The 27,962-nt window shown below is 38.0% G+C and overlaps 1 protein-coding gene and 1 pseudogene across 1 annotated transcript in view; one reads left to right on the forward strand and one right to left on the reverse strand.

The window, feature by feature from the left end:
- Nucleotides 1-27,962, reverse strand: part of TENM1 (teneurin transmembrane protein 1) — a 916,085-nt gene that overhangs the window by 821,087 nt on the left and 67,036 nt on the right. The gene's annotated exons all lie outside the window — the stretch shown is intronic.
- LOC513322 (DNA-(apurinic or apyrimidinic site) endonuclease-like) lies at nucleotides 851-1,909 on the forward strand (annotated as a pseudogene).

Here is a 27,962-nt window from a genome sequence, read left to right on the forward strand (position 1 = left end):
CCTACTCACCAACATATACACATACAGACACAAAATCCCAATCTGTAGCACAACCATCTAACACTCGATATTTTGGTAGAGAGAGGAGACAAGTATACTAAAAAGAAAGGAAGAGGGTACATTATATTTTAATAATGCGACAAGGTCTAAGCAACAAAATTATTAAATATTCGGCTTATGTAAAGCAGTCATCCTCAGCCTATCTTTGAGCCTCACCCCATCCCTGATCTATATCCCAGAGTGTATGAGATGACAAGAAGCTCGGAAATAGAGTAAAAGATGAGGTTGGCCTTAGGCACCATCTGGCATCCACATGACATAAAACTAGGAGCCACATGCTTATCACACATGCTTTTCTCACAAAGGAGTATCAGTCATAATTCATTTTGTTTGCTGGCCACCATTTCAAATTATATGATCTCTTACAGTTATAATGGTCATACTTAATCTCTAGTGATATACAGACTTAGCCTTGTTATCATAGAATTTGTCCTGTTTTCCAGTAGAAAATGGTTTTTAAATGGCTATTTGTTTTTGGTAAGTTTCTTGATTTTGCTAACCCCATAAGACACTGGGGATTATGGATGAGAATAATTCTTCTAACAGTTTCCACAGTGATATACATACATTATGCACTCTTATAATGATGATTTTAGAAGACAAAAATCACCCGTCCCCTCAGAGGCTAACTCAATTGTATGCATTTTAAAAATAGTTCTCTTTTTTATGACTATAAAAGCAATACATTTCAATGAAAAAAAATCCAACAGTTTAAATATGAGTAAAACTGGGAGAGAAAGAACCATGCAGTCTGGGTGGTAGACAACTAGGTTCAAGAATACCTGATTCAGATTCTTTGTGCTGGGTTAAGGAGGAGCCAGACAGGGACTGAAGCAAGCAATGTGATCAAAATACTGCTTTAGTGGGCGATGTGGAACTGGAGCAGAAGGGCGTTCATTACAGTGATGCCTGAAACAGGACAAAGGGAGTGGTGGTCGAAGACGGGGAAGAGCCCAAGACCAAGCCAGAGGCCAAGAAGAGTAAGACAGGAGTGAAAAAGAGGCAGCAGGAGAGGACGCAGTTCTGTATGAAGACTCCCAGATCAGAAAACTTCACCCAGTGGCAAATCAGCCACACTCAGGCTCTGCTCGTGGAATGTGGATGGGCTTCAAACCTGGATTAAGAAGAAATGTTTAGATTGGGTAAAGAAGAAGCCCCAGATATCCTGTGCCTCCAAGAGACCAAATGTTCAGAGAACAAACTACCAGTTGAACTTCAAGAGCTGTCTGGGTTATCCCATCAGTACTGGTCAGCTCCTTCAGACAAGGAGGGGTACAGTGGTGTGGGCCTCCTCTCCCATCAGTGCCCACTCAAAGTCTCCTATGGCATTGGTGAGGAAGAACATGATCAGGAAGGCCGAGTGATTGTGGCTGAAGATGATGCATTTGTGCTGGTGACAGCCTATGTGCCTAATGCAGGAGGAGGTCTGGTACACCTGAAGTACCGCCAGCACTGGGATAAAGCCTTTTGCAAATTCCTGAAGGGTTTGGCATCCTGCAAGCCCCTTGTGCTATGTGGGGACCTCAACGTGGCTCATGAAGAAATTGCCCTTCGCAACCCAAAGGGAAATAAAAAGAATGCTGGCTTCACTCCACAAGAGCAGCAGGGCTTCGGGAAACTGCTGCAGGCTGTGCCCCTCAGTGACAGTTCCCAGCACCTCTACCCCAACACAGCCTACGCTTACACCTTTTGGACCTATATGATGAACGCACAATCCTAAAACATTGGTTGGTGCCTTGATTATTTTTAGTTATCTCGGTCTCTGTTGCCTGCATTGTGTGACAGCAAAATCCATTCCAAGGCTCTGGGCAGTGACCACTGTCCCAATACCCTATACCTAGCCCTATGACACCTCTCCCAAATCACATTGAGCCTGGGAAATAAGCTCACCAAGCTAGCTTTAAACTTCTTACCCCCAAACTTCTTTAATAACTGCTCTCTAGAGAAATCTGCACTGTATTTCCCTTCTAAACTACAGAATCCTTTACCCAGCCTTCTAATAACAGATCGGACACGACTGGGCAACTTCACTTTCACTTTTCACTTTCGTGCACTGGAGAAGGAAATGGCAACCCACTCCAGTGTTCTTGCCTGCAGAATCCCAGGGACGAGGGAGCCTGGTGGGCTGCCGTCTATGGGGTCACACAGAGTTGGACACAACTGAAGCGACTTAGCAGCAAGTTCTCAAGGAAGGTGTTTGTGTAGGGGTGGTGCTTTTTTTATTTCTTTTTTTTTTTTTTTTTTTACATTAAACAAAAGCTATTGCTATTTCCTTTGAACTGTCCATATGAAAATAAAGAGCTATAGTTAAAAAAAATCTGATATGATATACAACCCATGGAAGGAAAAAACAGTGATTTTATATTTGAAAGGATTATTTGGATATGGTTATGTCAATATGCTTCCATCAAAATAGTCATGTCAGGCAGTCATACCAAAACATTCTGCTTTGAGACGGAAACTAGTGAAACACAAGAGGGAAAATCTGGGTAAGACATGGTAAAGGAGGCATGTTCTTGAGAGGTCTGTGTCATTTTGATCAATGTTGGGGAAGCTAGCAAAAGGATCTGATAAGCAGCTGTAATGTAATTGAAATTTCATTCATTTTAAAAATCAAATTTTGCATCAGATTTTCTTTTTTTTTATTTTATTTTTAAACTTTACATAATTGTATTAGTTTTGCCAAATATCAAAATGAATCCGCCACAGGCATACATGTGTTCCCCATCCTGAACCCTCCTCCCTCCTCCCTCCCCACACCATCCCTCTGGGTCGTCCCAGTGCACCAGCCCCAAGCATCCAGTATCGCGCATCGAACCTGGACTGGCAACTCGTTTCTTACATGATATTCTACATGTTTCAATGTCACTCTCCCAAATCTTCCCACCCTCTCCCTCTCCCACAGAGTCCATAAGACTGTTCTATACATCAGTGTCTCTTTTGCTATCTCGTACACCAGGTTATTGTTACCATCTTTCTAAATTCCATATATATGCGTTAGTATACTGTATTTATGTTTTTCCTTCTGGCTTACTTCACTCTGTATAATAGGCTCCAGTTTCATCCACCTCATTAGAACTGATTCAAATGTATTCTTTTTAATGGCTGAGTAATACTCCATTGTGTATATGTACCATTGCTTTCTTACCCATTCGTCTGCTGATGGACATCTAGGTTGCTTCCATGTCCCGGCTATTATAAACAGTGCTGCGATGAACATTGGGGTACACGTGTCTCTTTCCCTTCTGGTTTCCTCAGTGTGTATGCCCAGCAGTGGGATTGCTGGATCATAATGCAGTTCTATTTCCAGTTTTTTAAGGAATCTCCACACTGTTCTCCATAGTGGCTGTACTAGTTTGCATTCCCACCAACAGTGTAAGAGTGTTCTCTTTTCTCCACACCCTCTCCAGCATTTATTATTTGTAGACTTTTGGATCGCAGCCATTCTGACTGGTGTGAAATGGTACCTCATAGTGGTTTTGATTTGCATTTCTCTGATAATGAGTGATGTTGAGCATCTTTTCATGTGTTTGTTAGCCATCTGTATGTCTTCTTTGGAGAAATGTCTATTTAGTTCTTTGGCCCATTTTTTGATTGGGTCATTTATTTTTCTGGAGTTGAGCTGTAGGAGTTGCTTGTATATTTTTGAGATTAGTTGTTTGTCAGTTGCTTCATTTGCAATTATTTTCTCCCATTCTGAAGGCTGTCTTTTCACCTTGCTAATAGTTTCCTTTGATGTGCAGAAGCTTTTAAGGTTAATTAGGTCCCATTTGTTTATTTTTGCTTTTATTTCCAATATTCTGGGAGGTGGGTCATAGAGGATCCTGCTGTGATGTATGTCAGAGAGTGTTTTGCCTATGTTCTCCTCTAGGAGTTTTATAGTTTCTGGTCTTGCATCAGATTTTAAAACATTCATAAATCATATTTGAAAATATTGAATCATATGCAAAATATTAATTGATTTTATAACAAATTGATAACTACTCATTGCTCAACACTGTTCATTACTCTTTATGTACATTATATCATGCGATTATCATAGGAGCCCAGAGTAGTAGTTACTATCCCATTTCACAGTTAATAAAGGAAAACTATGGACTCAGAGAGGTTACAGAATTACAAGGTCATGCATGCATGCTAAGTCACTTCAGTTGTGCCTGACTCTTTGTGACACTATGGACTGCCAGGCTCCTCTGTCCATGGGATTCTCCAGGCAAGAATACTCGAATGGATTGCCATGCCCTCCTCCAGGGGATTTTCCTGACCCAGGGATAGAACCCTATCTCTTATGTCTCCTGCACTGGCAAGCAGGTTCTTTACCACTAATGCCACCTGAGGGGGTGGAGGTGGGCTTCCTTGGTGGCTCAGACGGTAAAAAATCTGCCTGCAATGTGGAAGACTTGGTTCGACCTATGGATTGGGAAGATCCCCTGGAGGAGGGCATGGCAACCCACTCCAGTGTTCTTGCCTGGAGAATCCCCATGGACAGAGTAGACTGGTGGGCTACAGTCCATAGGGTCAGAAAGAGTTGGACACAGCCGAGTGACTAAACACAGTGCACAGCACCACCTGGGAAGCCCTGAACTACAAGGTTATATGGAATTAAAGGGTTATCATAGGTACATAGCACTGATTCATCTCATAAAAAAATAGGAACTTCATTTGATGTACTTTCTCATAGAGTCACTGTATCTTATAAATACATTTCTAGGTTTTGCCTATTCTTTCTGTAATACTGCAAAAAAAAGTATCATTTAAATTGAAAGTGAAAAAAATAAAAAGCCTTAAACATTCATAAACGATTAGTAGGAACATAACAGGAATTTAATTATATTGCAATATTTCTACACATGTAGAATGATACAATTGCTTTCCATAGTCATCGGCCTTTTTTTCAGCAGAAATATGTCAATATTAAATCACAGTGAAGTAATTGATTGTATTACAACCTAAAGCTAAAAGTATATTATACAATTAAATATATTTAAGTTCTCTTTTTAAAGCATAATTTGCACCTGAATATCTTTCCAGTCCCTACACCTAGAAACAGATAGTTCAAATGTGAAGCAATATAATTTTTCAATTTTGGTAGGTGAATTATTTTATATATGAGGTTATGGAAAACAGAAATTGTAGCTTTAAAACCCATAATTTTATGAATGCGTGGGTGCAAATAACTTTATTTTTTCCATTAAATACTTGTATAGATTGTTCCTATATGAAAATCATTACTATAATTTATAAAATAGCATTAATATAATCAACACAATTCTGTACATTCTGATATTGCTCATGCATTTAATTTATTCCAGCATGTTAAATCAAGCAATTTAACAAACTAAACACATACTTTATCTTGATGAACAGTGTTATACAGATCTACTCCAATGTATTACAATATAACCATTATTATCAAACATATTTTCCACAAAAAGCTATGCAATGTAATAGTTAGAACAAGGCAGATGTACATTTGAATATTGGCTCTGCCATGGAGCAGCTGTTATGTCACTGGAGAAGCTCCTTAACATCTCTGAGGTTGAGTTTCTTCCTCCATAAAAATAGGGATAAAAATAACTACCACACAATGTTGTTGTGAAATTGCTGTTAAATAAGTTTACATACACGACAGTGTTTGGCCCAGAGCAGGCACTCAGTGAATGTAAGTATACTTCCTTTCTGAAAATATTACATGACTAATTGGGAGTGGGGTGGTTCCAAGTATTCAGTTAAGATGGCTTGTTTCTGTGTTTTAATTTAACTACGCTATATAAGCAACCAGTTCTCAACATTGTTTAAAAGCAGTTAGTGAAAAAAATACATGTTAGCTATTCTTTGTCAATTGTCACAAGAATTAGTGACATGCTTTTGGGATTGGACTAAAAAATCCTGGGTTTTCTTCAAAACGACTATGAATGTGCATGCAGTTGAAGGATGGTAACAATAAAAAAAGGAACGCTGGGTCATTAGGTCCATCTTCTGGCTTTTCCATGGTTTAAAAAGATAGATAAAACAATTATTACACAAATCACTTGGGTGCTGTGATGACAGAATGAGATTAGGAAGGAGCTTTATTACCAGCCTATAAATGTGTCATAAAAGTACAGTCATTTTATTGGTTTTTCTATTTCAAGCAGCTGTCATTTTAGTCATATGTGTTTTCTGCCATCCATGATACATAACTATGTATTTTCAGTATTTCCAACCAATTAACAGGCCAGGAAAGTAAAAGGCAGAATTTCCTAAGTCCAAACTCAAAGTTTTTAAGAGGCTAACGCAATTTTTTAAAGTTCATTTAAGTAATAAAAAGTCACTTGATTCATGTTTATGTCTCTTAGTCTAACCTAGTGAATTGTAGACATCTGAAAGTGGAAATAATTCCTCAGCCTCTTTTGACAGTTGGTGAATATTTCTGTGTTCTACATATTAACCAGTGTCTTGACATAAAATATTACTTATTTTAAAGAACTAGGTAAAAATAATCTTTAATTTTTCTTTCAAAAGGACACTTCAAACTCCCACTCAGGGTAAATAACACTGTTAATGATGACCTGTACAATTATAAAACATTTCTGAATAATTCAATCGTGTTATTAAAAAGGGTGGTCGAGATATTGTAAAAAATGTCAAACTGATTATTGAAGTGCAATGAATGATTTTTGACTTGCATTGACTTATATCTCAATAATTCTGAGTAAGAGAGACACATAATCTACCTTAAATAAATGTGTTCCTTTGATTATGCCAAGAAATCAACAAAATGACCTCATCAGGTTTGGCTAATAATAGACTAGTGAAGAAATAATTTTAAACAAGTATCCAATACAACCCCAGATAATTTTACCCCAAACTCAAAAACATGATTTTTTTTAATTACTATTTAGAAGTTATTTAAAATGTCTCTTTGGAAGTACAGTCCTTTGATTAACTAACTTTTTTAGTGGAGAATTCCTATAAAAATAACCTTTCTTGCTACATCTGAGCCAGTGTTCATCTTATTTGTCCTATGCCCAAATTTCAAGAAAACAAGGGCACTTACAGGGCCAAAAAGGCAGTTTGAGGTTTACCTTCTCCAAGACTTTAGATGCCAGAGTGCTTTAACATTGCCCAGCTGTTCCAATTACTTCCACATGTCTTAAATTTCCCCTTCATGGCGACCTTGATGTGCCTGTCTAATGCACAGGTACACTCTCTTGAGTAGGCAGGTTCCTCTCACAGCACAGTTAGTAACTTAGTGGTATAGAATCAATACATCATAAGGATCGTTTGATTCACTTTGGAGGAAGGCAGTTAAACCTGACATCTGTAGTCATGATTACTTTCCAACCAACAGGAGTCTTTAAAGCATATCAAAAGGTGTCATTCAAATACTATGGCTACAAATAAATGAATCCCTTTATGAGACTATGAGCCTATATGCCAGTCCCAAAGCATTGCTTTTTTCCCATTTTAAACCCCAAAATACATTTTTTAAATAGTTCAAACTGGCTGTTTCTAAACTTTTATTTTATTGCACACTAAACCTTCAGAAATAATTATTCATTGAAAACTAATTTATGTGTAATGTGAGTCTAGGAGATTATCACACTTATCTTACCATTTATTTGAAAATACTTTATTCCAGGAAGACTCCTTCTGTGTCACATTTAATTGCCTTTGAAGCTCCTGCCATTTGAATCTGTCTTCTGGAACATGCATTTCATCATTATTTTTTAGCCTTGTTACATCAATCACCACAACTGCTATAGAAGATTTCTGGGCTGTGAAGTGATAATTTGTTCCAGTGGTATTAATGAGGCAAGCAGTGGTCTTGAGGGAGGTGACAGCCCATTGCTTTACAGACAGCACCAGATTAAGGTGCTGGACAATATACGAGCCTTTAAGCATATACTCTAGAACCTTTGGAGTGTTTTATAACTTTCCTTATCAAAGTTAACATAGAAGAGATACTTCTGACACATTATCTACAATGAGCTAGGCATATCTAATCACCAAGGGGGGGAGCATTAATAAGTGTTGTTCAACTTACCTTGAGTTACAGACACATAAGAGAAACTTTGTACTGCTCCCAACTTGAAGGCTCCCTAATGCCTTATAAGCTCTGAATTGGTCTATTTCCATTACCATGGTTGTAATGGCATGTCCCTAGTCACAGAGGAGTCTAATTCCCTGAAGTGCAGCCAATGAAAACTTGTATTTCTGGGAATTAGTTCTCAGAACTAGGAATGCCGATTTGTTGTTGTTATAATACCATGCCCATGAATACCGCCTCTAGGAAGCAGTACATCTGGAAACAACAGATGGTACATGTGGAAATGGGTTGGATGGAGTATTTTAATACCCACACATCTCTAATTCAGTTCTATCAGTCTGACTTCAATGTTTTCTCAGATTATAGAGTGCTTCAGAATTGGTAAGACAGGCCTAATCCATATTATTGTTACTATCAACAGCACCAGATGAAAGCCTAATGTTGTAATATCATTATCTATGAACTCTCATTTTACCACATATATAAGCACAGGCAACAATCTGGACTTACCTTTTAATAACGGAACAGGTCAGTCCAGTGTACTTCCTTATCTCTTTACCAACAACCACAGAACATAAATTTATTTTAAGATGAAACTAACTCAGTGTGCTACTCTCCTTAATATAGGAAGGAAACATTTAAGCTCTTTCACACACTGTCTAAACAGTTTATCTCCCTCCACCTTCAAAAGCTACCAGAACTATTATAGTATTGGAGAAATTTCACTTAATATGGTAGGAGAACAGCTTTGCTAGAGAAATACTTCCTTCTTGTGCTTCAAGAAGGCTGAAATAAGATGTTTGAGATATGTTGGCATTTTAAGAAACATACCATCTGAATGGTAGGAAAATAACTTTTAGAAGCTTAGAATTTCATATTCTGTACTTTGTTAGTGCAACTTAGCTAGAATTAGGATAGTATTGTACCATCTATCAAAAGAAAATGAACCCTCAATGTAGATTGAAAGAATTAATATTGTGAAAACGATCATACTACCCAAGGCAATCTACATAACCAATTCTGTTCAGTTCAGTTCAGTCAGTCGGTCGTGTCCGACTCTGCGACCCCATGAATCGCAGCATGCCAGGCCTCCCTGTCCGTCACCAACTCCTGGAGTTCACCCAAACTCATGTGCATTGAGTCGGTGATGCCATCCAGCCATCTCATCCTCTGTCGTCCCCTTCTCTGCCTGCCCCCAATCCCTCCCAGCATCAGAGTCTTTTCCAATGAGTCAACTCTTCGCATGAGGTGGCCAAAGTATTGGAGTTTCAGCTTTAGCATCAGTCCTTCCAAAGAACACCCAGGACTGATCTCCTTGCAGTCCAAGGGACTCTCAAGAGTCTTCTTCAACACCACAGTTCAAAAGCATCAATTCTTTGGCGCTCAGCCTTCTTCACAGTCCAACTCTCACATCCAAACATGACCACTGGAAAAAACATAGCCTTGACCAGATGGACCTTTGTTAGCAAAGTAATGTCTCTGCTTTTGAATATGCTATCTAGGTTGGTCATAACTTTCCTTCCAAGGAGTAAGCGTCTTTTAATTTCATGGCTGCAATCACCATCTGCAGTGATTTTGGAACCCCAAAAAATAAAGTCTGACACTGTTTCCCCATCTATTTCCCATGAAGTGATGGGACCAGATGCCATGATCTTAGTTTTCTGAATGTTGAGCTTTAAGCCAACTTTTTCACTTTCCACTTTCACTTTCATCAAGAGGCTTTTGAGTTCCTCTTCACTTTCTGCCATAAGGGTGGTGTCATCTGCATATCTGAAGTTATTGATATTTCTCCTGGCAATCTTGATTCCAGCATGTGCTTCTTCCAGCCCAGCGTTTCTCATGATGTACTCTGCATAGAAGTTAAATAAGCAGGGTGACAATATACAGCCTTGATGTACTCCTTTTCCTATTTGAAACCAGTTCAATCCGTATCAAAACACCAATGGCATTTTTTCACAGAACTAGAACCAATAATTCTAAAATTTATATGAAAACAGCAATCTTGAGAAAGAAGAAAAGAGCTGTAGGTATCACGCTTCCTGACCTCAGATTATATTGCAAAACTACAGTAATCAAATCACTATAGTACTGGCACTAAAATGGACACATATATCAATGGAATAGAATAGAGAGCCCAGAATAAACCCACACACTTATGGTGACTTAATCTACAATAAAGGAGATAAGAATATACAGTGGAGGAAAAGACACTCTCTTTAGTAAGTGGTGTTGAGAAAACTGGACAGCTACATGTAGAAGAATGCAATTAGAGCATTTTCTCACACCATGTACAAAAATAAACTCAAAATGGATTACAGACCTAAATGAAACCATAAAACTTCCAGAAGAGAACATAGTCAGAACATTCTTTGACATGAATTACAGCAATATATTTTTGAATCTGTTTCCTAAGGCAAAAGAAATAAAAGCAAGCATAAATAAGATCTAATTAAACTTAGAAGCTTTTGCACAGAAAAGGAAACCATCAACAAAATGCAAAGACAACCTATTGAATGGGAGAAAACATTTGCAAATAATATGACTGATAGGGATTGATATCTAAAGTTTATTAACACCACATGCAAGTCAATATAAAAAAATAAACAATGTGATTAAAAAATAGGCAGAATATCTGAATAGATATTTTTCAAAAGAAGACATACAGATGACCAACAGGCACATGAAAATATGCTCAAAATCGATAATTATCAGGGAAATGTGAATCAAAATCACAATAAGATATCACCTCATACCTGTCAGAATGGTTATCATTAAGAAGACCACAAATAACAAATGCTGGCAAAGATGTGGAGAAAAGGGAGCCCTCATACACTATAGACAGAAATGTAAATTTATCTAGCCGCTATGGAAAACAGTATGGAAGTTCCTCAAAAAACTAAAAATAGAACTACTATACAATCCAGGTATATACCACTGGATATATACTATATACTATATAGTGATATATACTATACCACTCCTGGGTATATATCTGGAAAAAAGGAAAACACTTATTCAAAAAGATAGATGCACCCAAATGTTCACAGCAGTATTATTTACAATAGCCAACATATGGAAGCAACCCAAATGTCCATCAACAGATGAACTGATAAAGTACATGTGGCAGATACAGATAAAATGGAATACTATTCATTATTTAAAAAGAAGGAAATTTTGCCATTTGCAACAACATGGATGGACTTGGAGGGTATTATGCTCAGTGAAATAAGATAAAGACAAACACTGTGTTTTCACTTATGTTTGAAATCTAAAAAAGGAAATGAATGAATTTAAAAAATAGAAATAGATTCATGGATATAGAGAACAAATTAATTGCTACCAGTGAGAAGACGGAAGTGGGGAGAGGCAAGATAGAGTAAGGGATTAACAAGTATAAATTACTATGTATGAAGTAAATAAGCCACAAGAATATATTGTACAGCACAGGGAATATAGACAATATTTTATAATAACTTTAAATGGAGAATACTTTATAAAAGTTTTGAATCACTATGTTGTACAACTGAAATTAAAATAGACAACTGAAACTAACATAATGCTGCAAATCAACTATATTTCAATTAAACACTTTACAACTCTCAACTATAATTCAAGAATAGAAAAAAAAAAAAAGGATGTTTGTTGAATATTACAAATTGTGGCACAGTGGTAAAGAATCTGCCTGCCAGTGAAAAAGACACAGGAGATGTGGGTTTAATCCTGGGTCGGGAAGATCCCCTGGAGTAGGAAATGGCAACCCACTTCAGTGGGGTCACAAAGAATCAGACACGACTGAGCACAGCACACAGCACAGCACAAATTAACCAATGCACCATTTAATGTGGTACAAAGAAAAGGAAGTCCAATCCAAGTGGCTGCAAGTCACTCCAGACACAGAGGATAAGTGGTAGCCTATTGTCATTTATATTCAGTGCTATATTCACTTAGATAAAAGGAAAGGGGGAATCTCTATTCCTCCTGTCTTGGATCACTTCAGGAACCCCTTAGTTCAATGGGAAGCAGGATCCTAGTCTTTGACCTTTCAATTTGCAGTCAATGTGGACAAATGGATTTAAATTCTGAGATGAGCTTGCATTGTCTTTCTGGAGAGTACAACCTCCTTTGTTGAAGAGGTAGTTATGAGGGGAGAGCAGACAAAAGACTCCATACACTTTGTTATCACAATCACACCCTAAACACATTCAAAATAACTCTATAATTTATGCCAATGAAGAAAAGACCCTGATAGTGAATAAACTTCTGTTAATAAATACACATTGAATACAACAAACAGCATCCAAAATCTTCACCAAATGCTTGTTATTCTTGTTTGTTCTCTCTCTCTCCTTCCTTTATTTCCTTCCTTCTTTCCTTTTTTTCATCTTTCCTTCCTTAGGAAAACAAATTAACACTAAATAAACTGATCTATGCAAACATAGCAATTTGCTAAAACATTTTTGATAGATGGTTTAAACATTTTAAACATTCACTATAGTAATGAAATAATGCTTTTATCTCTAGTTCAGAAAGAACAGCATAGTGTTTAAAAGCAAACCACTGAAGTTGGACTGAGTTCAACTCCAAATTACTAGTTGTGTTACTCTGAGCAAATTACTTCTCCTTTCTTTATTGGTAAAATAAGGACAATGATGATACTGACCTCAGTGGGTTACCATGAAAATCAAATGAGTGTGCTAGAGACTGCTGAAGCTCACCAAGATCTATATTTCCTTGTTGTCCTCTTCCTCAAAACACAGGTAGACTCTATTTCTCAACTGTTAGGTATAGCCATGTGATTAGGTTCATGATACTGAAAAGTGGTGAAGTACCACTTTCATGCATAGGCCCTAAAAACCTCCCTTTTGCAATCTTCACTCTTTTTAATCATGTACTGGCTAGACTCCTAGGACTCAGAGGAAATGAGAGCCACAAGATGGAAAGAGTCTGTGTTTTGAATAATTACATGGAAAAAGAGTTCCTTTCACTGGCCCTCAGGGAATTGTGATGTGAATGCCAAATAAATATTTATTGTGAGAAGACACCAAAATATTTGATGACTACAATGAGATAATTCATTTAAAGTGTCTATTACAGTGCCTGGTACATCCAAAAAAGTGCTTAATAAATCTTAGTTGCTACTGATGAACCTATCTGCAGAATACCAATGGAAACACAGTCATAGAGAACAGATTTATGGACACGGCTAGTGGGGAGGAAGGAGAGGGTGGGATGTATGGAGAGAGTAACATGGAAACATACATTACCACACGTAAAATAGATAGCCAATGGGAATTTGCTGCATGACTCCATGACTCAGGGAACTCAAACCAGGGCTTGGTAACAATCTAGAGGGATGGGATGGGGAGGGAGTGGGAGAGATGTACAAGTGGAAGGGGACATGGGTAAACCTATGGCTGACTCATGTTTATATTTGGTAGAAACCAACACAATACTGAAAAGCAATTATCCTTCGACTAAAATAAATTTAAAAAAATGTTAGTTACTCTAAGCATTATTGTGGTGATGCTCTTGGAGTGTGTTATAGACTCAATGTTTGTGTCCCCCTAGATTCTTATGTTGAAGCCTTAATCCTACTTATATTTAGCTATATTTAGAGATAAGGAAATAATTAAGGTTAAATAAAATCGTAAGGATGGGTCCTGATCAAATACAACTGATGTCATTATAAGCAGAGACACCAGAAAATATTACACAACTGCTCAAAACAGAAATAAAAACTGAAATCAAATAACAAAATGCTAGTAAATTGTACTGTCATCAATGACAAGGTTCATTATCTTCATTAATGATTCAAGAATAAGCTAACAAATTTGGCATAACTACTTTAAAATTAATTACTTTAGATACCATCAAGTGTCAACATGAAGATCAGTCTCCTTAGCTGAGACAGTATTATGTATTTTTATTATTCTGGAAAATTAAAATAGAACATGTATACTATAAAATATTTACCTTGATCATACTTAATTGAAATATTTTTCTAAAAAGGTCATTCAAATTCAAGTTTTAAGAGTGACTATATTCATTTGTTTATGGTCTTTGATCCATTCATTCAGTAAACATATGTTGAGCATCCGTATGTACCAGTCACTATTCTGGGTGGTGGGAATGCAGTAGTGGAAAAAACAAAGTCCTTGCCCCCATGGAGCTTTCATTATAGAGGGGACTAGGCAGACACACAATAAAGAAACAAGCAAGAATTATGAGAACTTCTTTTTGTCAGACTTAAACGGAGCCCTCCTCTTTCTTGGACTTACTGCTCCAGAATTCTTTAGGACAGTTTTTTCAACCCCTTACTCCTGCCGTCAGGGTTCCAAGTGATATTCTCTGGTTCATTGCTTCCACGTCAAGATAATCCTTAATGCACGTACAATGGCATTTGTTGCTAAGTCGTTCAGTACAGTGGCATAATGCTAACGAAAGTAATTAGCAGCTTGTCAAGAATCCCTTAAGGACCTTGACTCCTTCCTCTCTCACTCGCCCAAGGGCTTATTCCAGAAAGGGCACTGGTATCTGTTTACCAAATCACAGTCGACGCTATAAAGAAGGAATACCACTGCCTGAGTTGAAACCAGTGTAGTAGCCAATGTGCATCAAACTAAATGACGACTAGAGGTACAAGGTAAATATTTTAAAATAAATAATTTTTTTTTTAAAGTTGCAAACAGGGACTAATTTGGTACTTAACACTGTATTTACCAGATTCATTGGAATTTACCATAATCTAAGATCCCTTTCTGGGAAAGCTACTGTCCTTAGGGACTAAGAAATGGAGAAAAAGTTCTATTCAGACACCAATTGTTTTCCTCTGTTTTAAATGTTAAAAGCTGTTTTGATGGAAGTCAGTCTATATTCTGTATTTCATTGCCAAGAAAGAAGGAATTCTAAGAAAAGATCCAGATACACTGAAGCTCAGAGACACTAGATATCATCTGATCTTCAAATGAATGATTATTCATATTTATATGGCCTCAAAGGGAAAATAATAAGAGCTCACTCCAGGATTCCAGTTTGTGTTGCAATTCTAGCATCAATAGTTAACTGCTTCACCTCAGGAAGTAGCCCAAACCAGTATTCTTAAACCAAATATATCAGAAAAGTTGTTTAAATTAAGGCAAAGGAAGGAAAATAGATTCCCACTATGGCTGTGTTATTAAGTAGACAGGTCCATCTGTTTTGAATCTGGGTCGAAGCTCTACCACCTGTTTCTTCTTGTCTGACATGAACATGCTTGGATTCCAATCCTGCCTATACCCTTTGGCTGTGCTTGATTTTCTGGATGCAGTTCTTTCTCCCGTCTACACAAAGTAACCATGCTTCCATGTGTGTCCTTATCATGGCTGGACTTCTTGTATTGCCTCCCAGCTGCCCTGAAATTCCCAGTTGTGAGACAGGCCCTCTGGTCTGGACAGACACTCTGACCTCAAGTTTGCTCAGCAAGATCAGGCATCATCCTGTCCTTCTGTACAGTGATCCACAAAACCTGCACTTACTTTTCAACTGGAACACTCAAAGGGCAGAAAATGCGTCTCTGTAATTCTCTTGGCATAGCACACATGCAGTTAAGTGCTTTTTGATTATGATAACTGAATGTGCTCAAAAGTTCTCATAATGGAAACAAATTAAGTCCCTTCACAATGAAATTTATGAAGGCCTAGCAGATTAATACTACCTCAGAGTGGTGGAAGAAAATGCCTTTTCACCACTAGTAGAAATGAATCACCCTCAACTAATAGGGCAATCCCTTTAAGAACAAAGTAGAAGAGGAAAGAGGATGAGGGAGGAGAAGCAGAGAAGACCCTGAATAGCAAAAGCCACATAAAGACCTACAGAAAACAAACAAGACTCTTACTAACCCCCATGGCCTTCAACATCCTTTATCTAGATTCACTTGTTACTACAATTTCCTTGGAAAACTCAGGAGAAAACATGGCATTGGGTGAGTATTCTATGAACAGGATTGCAAATTGTTTTTGCAATAATTGCTTTTTTTTCAATCACTGAAAGTTGCTAGATTTACTCCTTAATACAATTTTTTCAAAGCCTAAATTATACACCGCTCAGAGTAAAAAGATCATTCTACATGTGTGATTTGTTTTAGGTTACTGGGGATCTGACCATTTCTAACACAGGCCTATAAAGCAACTTCTGCGTTGTTGGCTCTCAAATGTTTTGCAGCAATGATTGAAAGACACTAGATAGGAAGTTTGAAAATTAAAGTTCTCATTATACTGCTAATTAATTGATTATATGCAGGATTTTAGATTACCTGCATAACTACTAAATAATGTCTATCAAACCCTGGGGCTAATTATCTTTTTTCCTTCCCTGAATATGCATTACCGTTACCAACACTCAAAATTAGGCAAAACATTTGTTTCTGTAAACTGAGCACTGTATTAATAAGAGTTCTACAAGTGAAGGTATATAAGAGAAATCCAAGGAAACTCTAGAATGAAGTTATTAACATTGTAATAGATGCTAATCACCTTCTACTTTTCAAGGAGATTCAAAAGATCATTGATGAGCTTTCACCCCAAAGAGGGAGGTGGAGCAGCACCTGATTTTGGGAAGAGTTCAACTCTATGGAATTCCTATATTTTCCCCCATAAGAGCGATGCATAAAATGCATAAATGCAGTTTAATTTGTATGTCTGCATAAATCTTAGCCTATAAATAAGACTACAAATCAGAAAAAAAAATTCTTGCTTAGGCCATGTGTCCCAATCTTTATTTTGCAATATATGAGACTCATGTTGTTGTTTAGTCACTCAGTCATGTCCAACTCTTTTTTGTGACCCCATGGACTATAGTCCACCAGGCTCCTATGTCCATGGAATTTCCCTTGTAAGAATACTGGAGTAGGTTACCACTTCCTTCTCCAGGGCATCTTCCTGACCCAGGGATCAAACCTGCATCTCCTGCATTGGCAGGCAGATTCTTTACCGCTGAGCCACCAGGGAAAGAGCCAGGTAAATAGGCATGAATTCTACTCATAAAACATTTTAAAGATTTATGGTGCTAGAACACTATGATTTAATTTGATTGAGGTTAGTTTATATTTTTGTAGTTATTCTTCAGACCTTAAGAATGGGAAGATAGGCTGCTAAGAAGTTTAAGTTTGAGAAACAAGATTCTTTTGTTATGACAGCCTCCATTCAATTGATAAACCTAAATTCTCAGTGGTAGGCAACATTTTCTTGCCCTGTTGGAACTGGAAAGCCTTCTGAAGGAGATAATCAAGTTAACTATTGAGCAGGGGAAGAGAGACTGTCAAGGTTCCATAAGTTCAAAATCCATTCTTGTATCATTGTTATTAATATTTCTAGAAAATTCACTATCTGCTCTTTATTATTTTGATATATGCTTTCACTTATATCATTTCATTTAACCCTTAAAATAGCTCTGTGAGGTTGGTTCTTTTATTTGATTTACTTCACAGAAGAGGAACCTGAAGTTTATAGAGGTTAATTAACTTGCTGCAGGTCACATAGGTGATGGGTAGAAGAGGAAGACTTCAAACTTCAAACCTAGGACTCTCCAATTCTGAAACTCAATCTTACCAATATGTCAAAAACGACTAGGAAACAAATCAGTTGAACCTAGAAATATATCCAAATCAGAAGTGGTATTTGTTTCAGAGCCTTATTTTAAATACACCAGGGTTCTCAAAGTATTAGGAAAGTGTAATACAGAAAAGAACTGTGGGCTTTGGAGTCAAAGAGACCTGAGTTCATAATTCAGTGTTTAGAACAACTAGCTATGTGACTGAGGGCTAGTTATCTGACATGGCCAAGACATATTTCCCTCATTATAAGTGAAGTAATAATGATACCTGCCTTGCCAGATCATTGAGAGAATTAAATGAGATAATATATGTAAAGTGCCTAGCAGTTCCTGGCACCTAGTATACACCCAATAAGTAGTCTAAGTGGTATTGATTATTATTGTGTATGGAGCCATAGTGGCCTGCAAAGACCTTTCAAGTGGTGTCTGGGTGGTTCAATATGCAGGTCACACAAAACTGTGGGTTTTAAAAGTGTCATTTTGACCACTTTAAAAAGCAATAAAAACATTTTAAAATGAGGCCCAGTAAATAATAGCTCTTTACCCAAGCAACAGCACAATAACTTTTGTTAATGTGTGGTGCTAAGAGTAGAAAAAGGAAAATAAATGGTGTCTTTTGCCTCCAAGTAGTCTCTGGCATAAAGTCTCAAAATGTTCGAAAGGGAGACACATATGCCACATGAGCCAAAGGCACATCTTATTTCATTCCTTAAGTTTTAAGGCATTTTTAAGGCTTGAAAAGTCTCCAATAATCATCAAATGTAAAGCAAAAGGCCTTTCCCTTCTAAGATCATGTCAACCAGCCCCCTGCCTCCAGGCACATTTGCCTGAGAATCACGCTGAACAGATGGCCACTGATTCCCCAGCTTTCTTTAGTAATTTGTGCAAGTGTTTGGCAACCTTCTCTGTCAGGGAGTGCTTCCTCATTATATTGGACTCTAGAAGAGTTACTCCCCACCTTCCATAGATTATTTGATGCCACATTTATTTTTTTTTTAATTTTTCTAAGAGAAGGTTATTAAGGTGTGTTTAATTAAAGCTTCTACCTTTCACTGTCACAAAAACATATAACTCATGATTAATAGCTCAAAGAGATTTCTTCATGCTGAAAGCCTGTCCTTGCCAATTTTAAATCACACATAGTATCCTATTTTTATCTGTCTCTGTGTTAAAAGTCCAGAAACTCAATCAGTTTTTTTCATTGCCCCTCCAATAGATCTTCTCATAATCTCATGCACTGAGATGGAAAGAACAATGTTCCTAAACTCAGTTTAATAAACACCTTCAAGACATGTGCATTAAGAATCAATAATTAAATGCTGCCCCTGGTATAAAAAAAATGGCACTATGGACACACCTCAGGGAGAAAGCATGGGCTCAAAAGATTTTTTATTTCTTTATTTTGCAGTAGCAGAGATGGATTTCAGTGGATCAGTAAGTGTTTTTCCCAAGGGAAGATATCTGTAAGCTACATGTTTAAGATTTGGGAAGGAAGGCTAGAGGAAGCAAAGAGGGCAAAATGAATTGAATGGAACATGGCTCACTTCAGCACATAAATCTCCAATCTTCACTCTATATGAGTAACCTCCTTCTCCCATTACCTTGGCTTCTCATTGTGTCTTGGGATTCATCTCTACTCATTTAAAAAGCTTAAGTGTGGACATGCAAGAATATGGCTGATGGATGAATCTCACAAACACAATATTGAAAGAGTACAAACTATGATAAAACTAATGTATGATTTTAGAAGACAAGATGGTGGTTAACCTTGAAGGGATAGTAACTAGAAGAAGGCATGAAGGGAGCTTCCAGGGTACTAGGGATATTCAGTTTCTTGATCTGTGTATTGACTACATGGGTGCATTCAATGTATGAAAAATCATTGGCCTGCACAGTTATAATAAGGGGGCTTTTCTATATTTATAATAAACTTTGATAAATATCATTTTCAAAAGGCAGATGTGAGGACTTTCCATATATATGATTTGCTCAAATCCCTCATCCCTTTCTGCATGGATGACACCAATGCTAACCAAGTGAATATCAGAGACACAGCCAGTGTGGCAATACATTTCGTACATGTTTTCTAAAGTGAAACAATGGCTTATGTGGCTCCTTTGTAATCATGGGTGATAATGTTCCGCTGCTCTCTTCATTTATCCATCTATCAAATACTTACTGAACACCTTTTATGTGCAAAACGCTGTGTAAAGCACTGGGGATACCAATGGTGACTGACATAGATACAGTCTGATGGGAAACATTCAGTAAAGCATAAAATGATTAAACAAGATAAGTGTAGGTTGTGATAAGTAAAATGCAGAAAATAAAACAGACTGTTAAGTGAGATAATAGGAGGGATGTTTTAGACAGGATAGTTGGGGAGGGCCTCCCTGAAGTGACAAGTCATCATTATCCATGAAGTTTAGGAGACTCATCATATACAAAGGCCCTGAGGAAGAAAAGCTTGAGCAACCACAGAGTGGTGAGCCCTCCCTAAGCTGCTGCTAAACCTGCTGACACTGGGAAGAGGCAAGAGGTAGAAGCAAAGCACTTCCAGGAAAAACCCTCAAATCTGAAAGTGATATGCAGCCAAGTTTGAGGAGCTGTTGATTATGACCTTCTTCTTCACCTCCTCAGTTAAATATTCATAATGAAAGATGCCTGAGGAGTACCAAGGAAACTTTTTTAATCTTTTTAGAAAATCAGAGTTGCAACCTCACAATATGATACATCAAGACTAGACTCATTGCCCTAGAATTCTCTTAACCAAGTCCTTATATATCACGACCGTTATCATCTACTCAAATCATAACTCCTAAGGCCAAACTTTCCTATAACCTTATTAGCCTATATTGCAAGCATTACTCCCACCTCACACTGTAATTCTCCCTTCTCAACACAGACACACACACACACACACACACACACACACACGAGTATAAAAGGGCTGCAGTGTAGTTTGACGATGCTCTTTGAAGTCCTGGGCCTTAAATGGCAGCAACATCATATACACTTCTCTTTCAAGTATGGATGAACCTATGAGAAACAAAGCATCCAGTACAATTTATATATAGAAATATGTTTCCTACTATTTACACAGGTAGGAAAACCTCAGGCAAGGTAGATTGCATTCATGTTTCTTACCCATGTGTATACCAACTCTTCCACATGGTAAAGGCTTTTTATGTTGTTCATTCTAACTCAAAAAGTCGTTTTGTAAGGATTGACTCCAAGGAAAAACAAATACCCAAGAACATTTTTCCATTTGTTTTCCTACAAAGGTTTCTGAGCCCTCTGCCACACTCTGGGATGCCCAAGTCCAGCTGAACTAAACACATCTCCCACTACAAGTCCTGGATGGAACAATCTGATCTCATTTGTAGGACAAAGTCCGGCTAGCTACCAGGGTCCCTCTTTCCTAGGCCAGAGGCTACAAGGGAGGAGAGTAAAGTAAAGTACTTTGCACCTGGGAGCAAAGTAAAACATAGAGGAAAGTATACTTGACAAGTCTTGGGGTTCAGGCCATACCTAGAACCTCTACTGAAGGGACTATATCTGAACCTGTGGGCTGCTACACCAATATAGCTGACTGGACCACTGATGAACACCTAATGCTAGAAAGAGAGACTTTTCCTGAGCTGGACCAAGCTAATCATAAGCCATCAGGAGGTTAAACTTAGACATATGGATGAAAGGTCCAAGTTAGTCTGGACATCCAGAGTGACCAATGCTTCAGATGACTAAGAAGAGGTAGCCAATTAAGGGGAGTATAGGTATGAAGGGGGAAAGAGCAGATATTTAGTTAGAATCCAAGAAAAAGAAGCAGGCATAAGATCAACTATGCACTCACAGAGAGGTAGAAATAGACACCTAAGTTTCTGATAATAGTAGTCATGTCTTGCTGTTGCATTCTGTGAGCTATCTGTATGTTTTCTCAATAACCTCCCAATTTTACTATCTTAAGTGAATTTCCATTTTTTTTTGTAACCAAAAAGAATCTTGATTAGAGGAAAGGAGGACCCAGCCCTCTTAAGACTGTGCAACTCTCTCTCTATAGACAGAAGGGAAAAGAGAAAGGAGGAGAGAGGCATGGGAGAACAAGATGGGTGTAGGTGGAAGAAGATACTAAATATATTGCAAATGAAAGGAAGAGGTACTAACATAGTAAAATATAAGTAGTAAATGAAAAAGACCACATTTGTGGTCAGAGGCATCTTTATGCAGATTTTCCTAACTCTTTTGAATTTACCTCTCATGATATCACTGCCTCCCCTCATTATATTACTTGGGAAGGTAACATAACACTGGGGAAAGGGTATGGGCATGGTGTAAGCCAGCCAATTTAGGGTTCAGAATCCAGATTCTTCTCTTCCTAGCTGTGCAAACTTAGATAAGTTTCTTTATCTCTACAAGCCAAATTTTCATTATTTGTAAAACAGGAATAATCGCTATCTCCAGGGTTGTTGTGAGAATTAAATTAGAGAATACCATACATATGGCAGGGTACCTGCCAGACAGGAGATGCTCAACAAATTAATTTCCCTCCTGCCAGTGGGTGGATATGGAGGTAGGTATGGAATTCAGCTTTCAAATTACATGAAACTCCATCATATATCATATATTTACTTAGACTTTTGTTAAAATGGTAAAGATGGACAGATTTGCAATTCTTCCTGATTCCAATTTGTATCAATTCACTTCAGTTGCTCAGTCGTGTCCAACTCTTTGTGACCCCATGAATCGCAGCACGCCAGGCCTCCCTGTCCATCACCAGCTCCCGGAGTTCACTCAGACTCACATCCATTGAGTCGGTGATGCCATCCAGCCATCTCATACTCTGTCATCCCCTTCTCCTCCTGCCCCTAATCCCTCCCAGCATCAGAGTCTTTTCCAATGAGTCAACTCTTCGCATGAGGTGGCCAAAGTATTGGAGTTTCAACTTTAGCATCAGTCCTTCCAAAGAACACCCAGGACCGGTCTCCTTTAGAATGGACTGGTTGGATCTCCTTGCAGTCCAAGGGACTCTCAAGAGTCTTCTCCAACACCACAGTTCAAAAGCATCAATTCTTCGGTGCTCAGCTTTCTTCACAGTCCAACTCTCACATCCATACATGACCACTGGAAAAACCACAGCCTTGACTAGATGGACTTTTGTTGACAAAGTAATGTCTCTGCTTTTGAATATGCTATCTAGGTTGGTCATAACTTTCCTTCCAAGGAGTAAGCGTCTTTTAATTTCATGGCTGCAATCACCATCTGCAGTGATTTTGGAGCCCCCCAAAATAAAGTCAGCCACAGTTTCCACTGTTTCCCCATCTATTTCCCATGAAGTGATGGGACCGGATGCCATGATCTTCATTTTCTGAATGTTGAGCTTTAAGTCAACTTTTTCACTCTCCTCTTTCACTTTCATCAAGAGGCTTTTTAGTTCCTCTTCAGGTCTGTGGGGCCAATTTGTATAGTAGGACTATAATTCTTATGTGACTTAATATGACATCCCTAAATGGTCAACACTCCAATTTTAAAATGTAAAATAAATAAATAAATATTCAAACGTCAACGATCAATGCTTTTCAAAAAAATTTTCTTGGGACTTCCCTAATGGTCCAGTGGTTAAGACTCCATGCTCCCAATACAGGGGGCCCAGGTTTGGTCCCTGGTCAAGAAACTAGATCTCATATGCCACAATTAAGGGTCTGCATGCCATAACTAGGGCCTGGTACAACCAAATAAATAAAAATAAATATTAAAAAAATGTTACTATTGTTCCAGTGGATTTCAGTCTCATTCCTCAGAGCACGTAGGACTCCAGAGAGGTATGGGATGATGAGGAAGCCAGGCAGAAGACAGAGTAGATGAAAGACTACTCTAATCTGGGCAAGTGCATTTTCTTAGTTATTTTAGATATTGGAGTTCCACACAGGATTTCAGTTAAAAAGATGGTTGCACTTCTTCAAGAAAAAAATCACTGTAAAACCCCACTCCTATACAACATGGCCTCTTTCCCTTGGCATGGACAGTCAAGCCTGGTCTGCAGTTCTACTTGAGTATGACGTCTCCACATTTCTAGCCACCTCATTTGGTATAGCTATAACCATAAGGCTTCAGGTCACTCTAACATGGGTCAGAAGTGCTATCTGAAAACCTAACCTATCTTAAGTATACTGGTATAAGTGTATGGTGCCCAAACACAGTTATGAACAAACTTATATAAAGGAAATAGCAGTAGCAGTTTGGATTCTCCAGACCAATGGTATGCTAGAGCCCTTTGGAAATAATATGTAGGTCCCCGAACTGCCAAGGAAATATCTGTTAAGGATCAATAATACTTGACAGGGTCTACCAAAGGAGAAAAAAAATTAGATAAAAGAATATGAATACTGAAGATAGTTCAAGTATGAAGCATCATCCTGGGATACATACACATGCAAAAAATGTAGAAAATAATCATCTCAGAAAGAGAGTCAAACAGGGTTTTTCAGGCAAGAGAAGGTATCTCAGAGGGTCCTTCTGGAACTGAACAAACTGATTGTTTTTCAAGTTTCCCAGAGTGTGTATGACTATTAATAATATGATTAGTTTCAGAGTCAGAGATAAATGGATTCCCAATAGAGCAAGAGTACGTATCTCCACTATACACAGTATTCCAATATATTTTTTTATTCAGTCTCAAACAGATTCTCTCTAATTATATTTAAAGGAAAGGTTGTTATTTCTGAATGTATAATGATATCAGAGCATGAAAGCTTTCCTGATATAGACTCAGCTGGGATTTTACTCTAATATTATTAACCTAAATGAAAACTTTCTTGAACAAAGCTGATCTTATTTCTATATTGTCAGGACTGACAACAGCTTATATATCTTCTGCCATGGAAACTAATGTTAGCTACTAGGTAAATGTAGTGCAACCATTTGTAACTTTCTTTAAAGTACCTATCACCAAAATACCTACATGCTAACATAGGCATATTAGAAATTTGAAATTCTGTCAAAGAGAAATTAACTATTCTCTACACAAAGCAAAGGGATGCAACATTGTGAAATAAGAATTCTTCTAATACTGTGATGATTAATTCCATGAAGAAAAAACCCAAAAACAAAGGCATAAACCTTCTTGGAAATCAGACTAAAATACCATTTACTTCTTCTCCCTTTACATTATCTAAAACATCATTTGCAGATTTGGGAAAAATAGTCAATCTAGAGGTTAATTTTCCTAGACCATCAAATTAAATACCTAGATGTCTCAAAAAAACATATGGATAAGTTATATATTTTTATTTTTCAGAGATCTTTCATTTGTTTTCATTTTATATTGGAGCATAGCTGATTAACAATGTTGTGTTAGTTCCTGGTGTCCAGCAAAGTGATTTTGTTATACATATATATGTATCTATTCTTTTTCAGATTCTTTTCACATTTAGGTTATTACAAAATAATGAGTAGAGTTCCCTGTGCTATCCAGTAGGTCCTTTTTGGTTATCTATTTTATATATAATAGTGTGTATATGCGGAGAAGGCAATGGCACCCTACTCCAGTACTCTTGCCTGGAGAATCCCAGGGACGGGGGAGCCTGGTAGGCTGCTGTCCATGGGGTCGCACAGAGTCGGACAAGACTGAAGCGACTTAGCAGCAGCAGCAGCAGCGTGTATACGTCAAGCCCCATCTCCAAATCTATCCTTCCCCCTCAATCTTCCCTCCTGGTAACCATAAGTTCGTCAGAGACATTTCTGATGTCTTATTGACACCGAGTAATTCTGAGTCATAATGCAAATCCTTTCATTTAAAAGAGCAAGAAGAAACTAAATTTCTCAAAACAGAATGATTTTGAAATAGTTTTGATCCCTATTGAAGTACAGAAAGGTATGATACTAAATCCAAATGTACATGATGTCTGAGGATCATTCTGATAACTTTTGGTCAAAGTCATTAGCATTGTTAGTGATCCTGAATCATAAGTTAGGAAAGCTAACCTTCCAATAAACCTAAAGATGTAGCTCAGTTTTTACATTTCCCCCTCTTATATTCAATACATTAATACTTGTTTTGATATGTAAAATGTAAACACTGAATAATACAGTTACATTCATAATCACAGCTTACACCATAAAACTAAAATGAGAAAAAAAAATAGTCTGGAATAAATGTCACCTCTACCTCTGGTGTGAAGCTGGTTTTAGAAAAGGCAGAGGAACCACAGATCAAATTGCCAACATCCTCTGGATCATCAAAAAAGCAAGAGAGTTCCAGAAAAACATCTATTTCTGCTTTATTGACTATGCCAAAGCCTTTGACTTTGTGGATCACAATAAACTGTGGAAAATTCTGAAAGAGATGGGAATACCAGACCACCTGATCTGCCTCTTGAGAAACCTATATGCAGGTCAGGAAGCAACAGTTAGAACTGGACATGGAACAACAGACTGGTTCCAAATAGGAAAAGGAGTACGTCAAGGCTGTATATTGTCACCCTGCTTATATAACTTCTATGCAGAGTACATCATGGGAAATGCTGGGTTGGAAGAAGCACAAGCTGGAATCAAGATTGCCGGGAGAAATATCAATAACCTCAGATATGCAGATGACACCACCCTTATGGCAGAAAGTGAAGAGGAACTAAAAAGCCTCTTGATGAAAGTGAAAGAGGAGAGTGAAAAAGTTGGCTTAAAGCTCAACATTCAGAAAACGAAGATCATGGCACCTGGTCCCATCACTTCATGGGAAATAGATGGGGAAACAGTGGAAACAGTGTCAGACTTTATTTTTGGGGGCTCCAAAATCACTGCAGATGGTGATTGCAGCCATGAAATTAAAAGACGCTTACTCCTTGGAAGGAAAGTTATGACCAACCTAGATAGCATATTCAAAAGCAGAGACATTACTTTGCCAACAAAGGTCCATCTAGTCAAGGCTATGGTTTTTCCAGTGGTCATGTATGGATGTGAGAGTTGGACTGTGAAGAAAGCTGAGTGCCGAAGAATTGATGCTTTAGAACTGTGGTGTTGAAGAAGACTCTTGAGAGTCCCTTGGACTGCAAGGAGATCCAACCAGTCCATCCTAAAGGAGATCAGTCTTGGGTGTTCTTTGGAAGGACTGATGCTAAAGCTGAAACTCCAGTACTTTGGCCACCTCATGCGAAGAGTTGACTCATTGGAAAAGACCCTGATGCTGGGAGGGATTGGGGGCAGGAGGAGAAGGGGATGACAGAGGATGAGATGGTTGGATGGCATCACCGACTCTATGGACATGAGTTTGGGTAAACTCCGGGAGTTGGTGATGGACAGGGAGGCCTGGTGTGCTGCGATTCATGGGGTCGCAAAGCATCGGACACGACTGAGCGACTGAACTGAAGTGAACTACCTCTGGTGTAGCCAAACTGGGCTTCTAATTTCTATCACTTTCCAAAATAATCATGAAAAAACTTGAAATCGAGTCCTGTGCTGCCTACCCCACACATTCCACTTGCTAATCCATTGTGAAAGCTTAGGCATGCAGTCAAAAGGGAAAGAGGTTAAGGAGAGAATACCTAAGCTTTTCACATCATTTTTGTTCAGCAATAACTTGCCTCCCTTCTCTCTACCTCAACATCTTAATCATCTTTACTAAGTTAGGACTTTGACCAGAAGGATTCAGCCAAATTCCAAGAGAAGCAAAAATATCATTGAAGCACATGAGCACCCCATCTGAGAAGTAAAGGGATGAACAGCCATGAGGGCAAGAACTGTCTTATTCACAGACCCATCATAGACCTGGTACATAATTTTTGTCGTTGTTGCTGCTCAGTTGTTAAGTCGTGTCCAACTCTTTGCAACACCATGGACTGTAGCACACCAGGCTTCCTTGTCCTTCACTGTCTCCCAGAGTTTGCTCAGATTCATGTCCATTGAGTTGGTAATGGACCAACCATCTCATAATAGGCACTCACAAATATTTAAAGAATAAATGAGTGAAATGAAGACATGCCCAAGACTTTCTCCTTTCCCATTTTCCCCTATTAATTCAGTACCCATCTTCCACAGAAAATCTGGGCCTGACTTTTTCTTTGAGGCTATAAGCATTTCACTGTAGCCAGAACATGTGACTCCCCTATGGAGTTCATAATGATGGGACTGACTTATATTAAAGCATGGAGGATTCTGCCTTTCATTTACCAGACATCTATATGTTTTACATTAGTCCTCATTGTTTAAGTATGATGATTGAGACATCACTACAAATACTGGAAATCATTAAATCTGTAACAATATTTTCTTAGAAACATTTAAAATAAATTCA

This window comes from Bos taurus, chromosome X (assembly GCF_002263795.3).
Source record: "Bos taurus isolate L1 Dominette 01449 registration number 42190680 breed Hereford chromosome X, ARS-UCD2.0, whole genome shotgun sequence".
In the NCBI taxonomy this organism is placed as follows: domain Eukaryota; kingdom Metazoa; phylum Chordata; class Mammalia; order Artiodactyla; family Bovidae; genus Bos; species Bos taurus.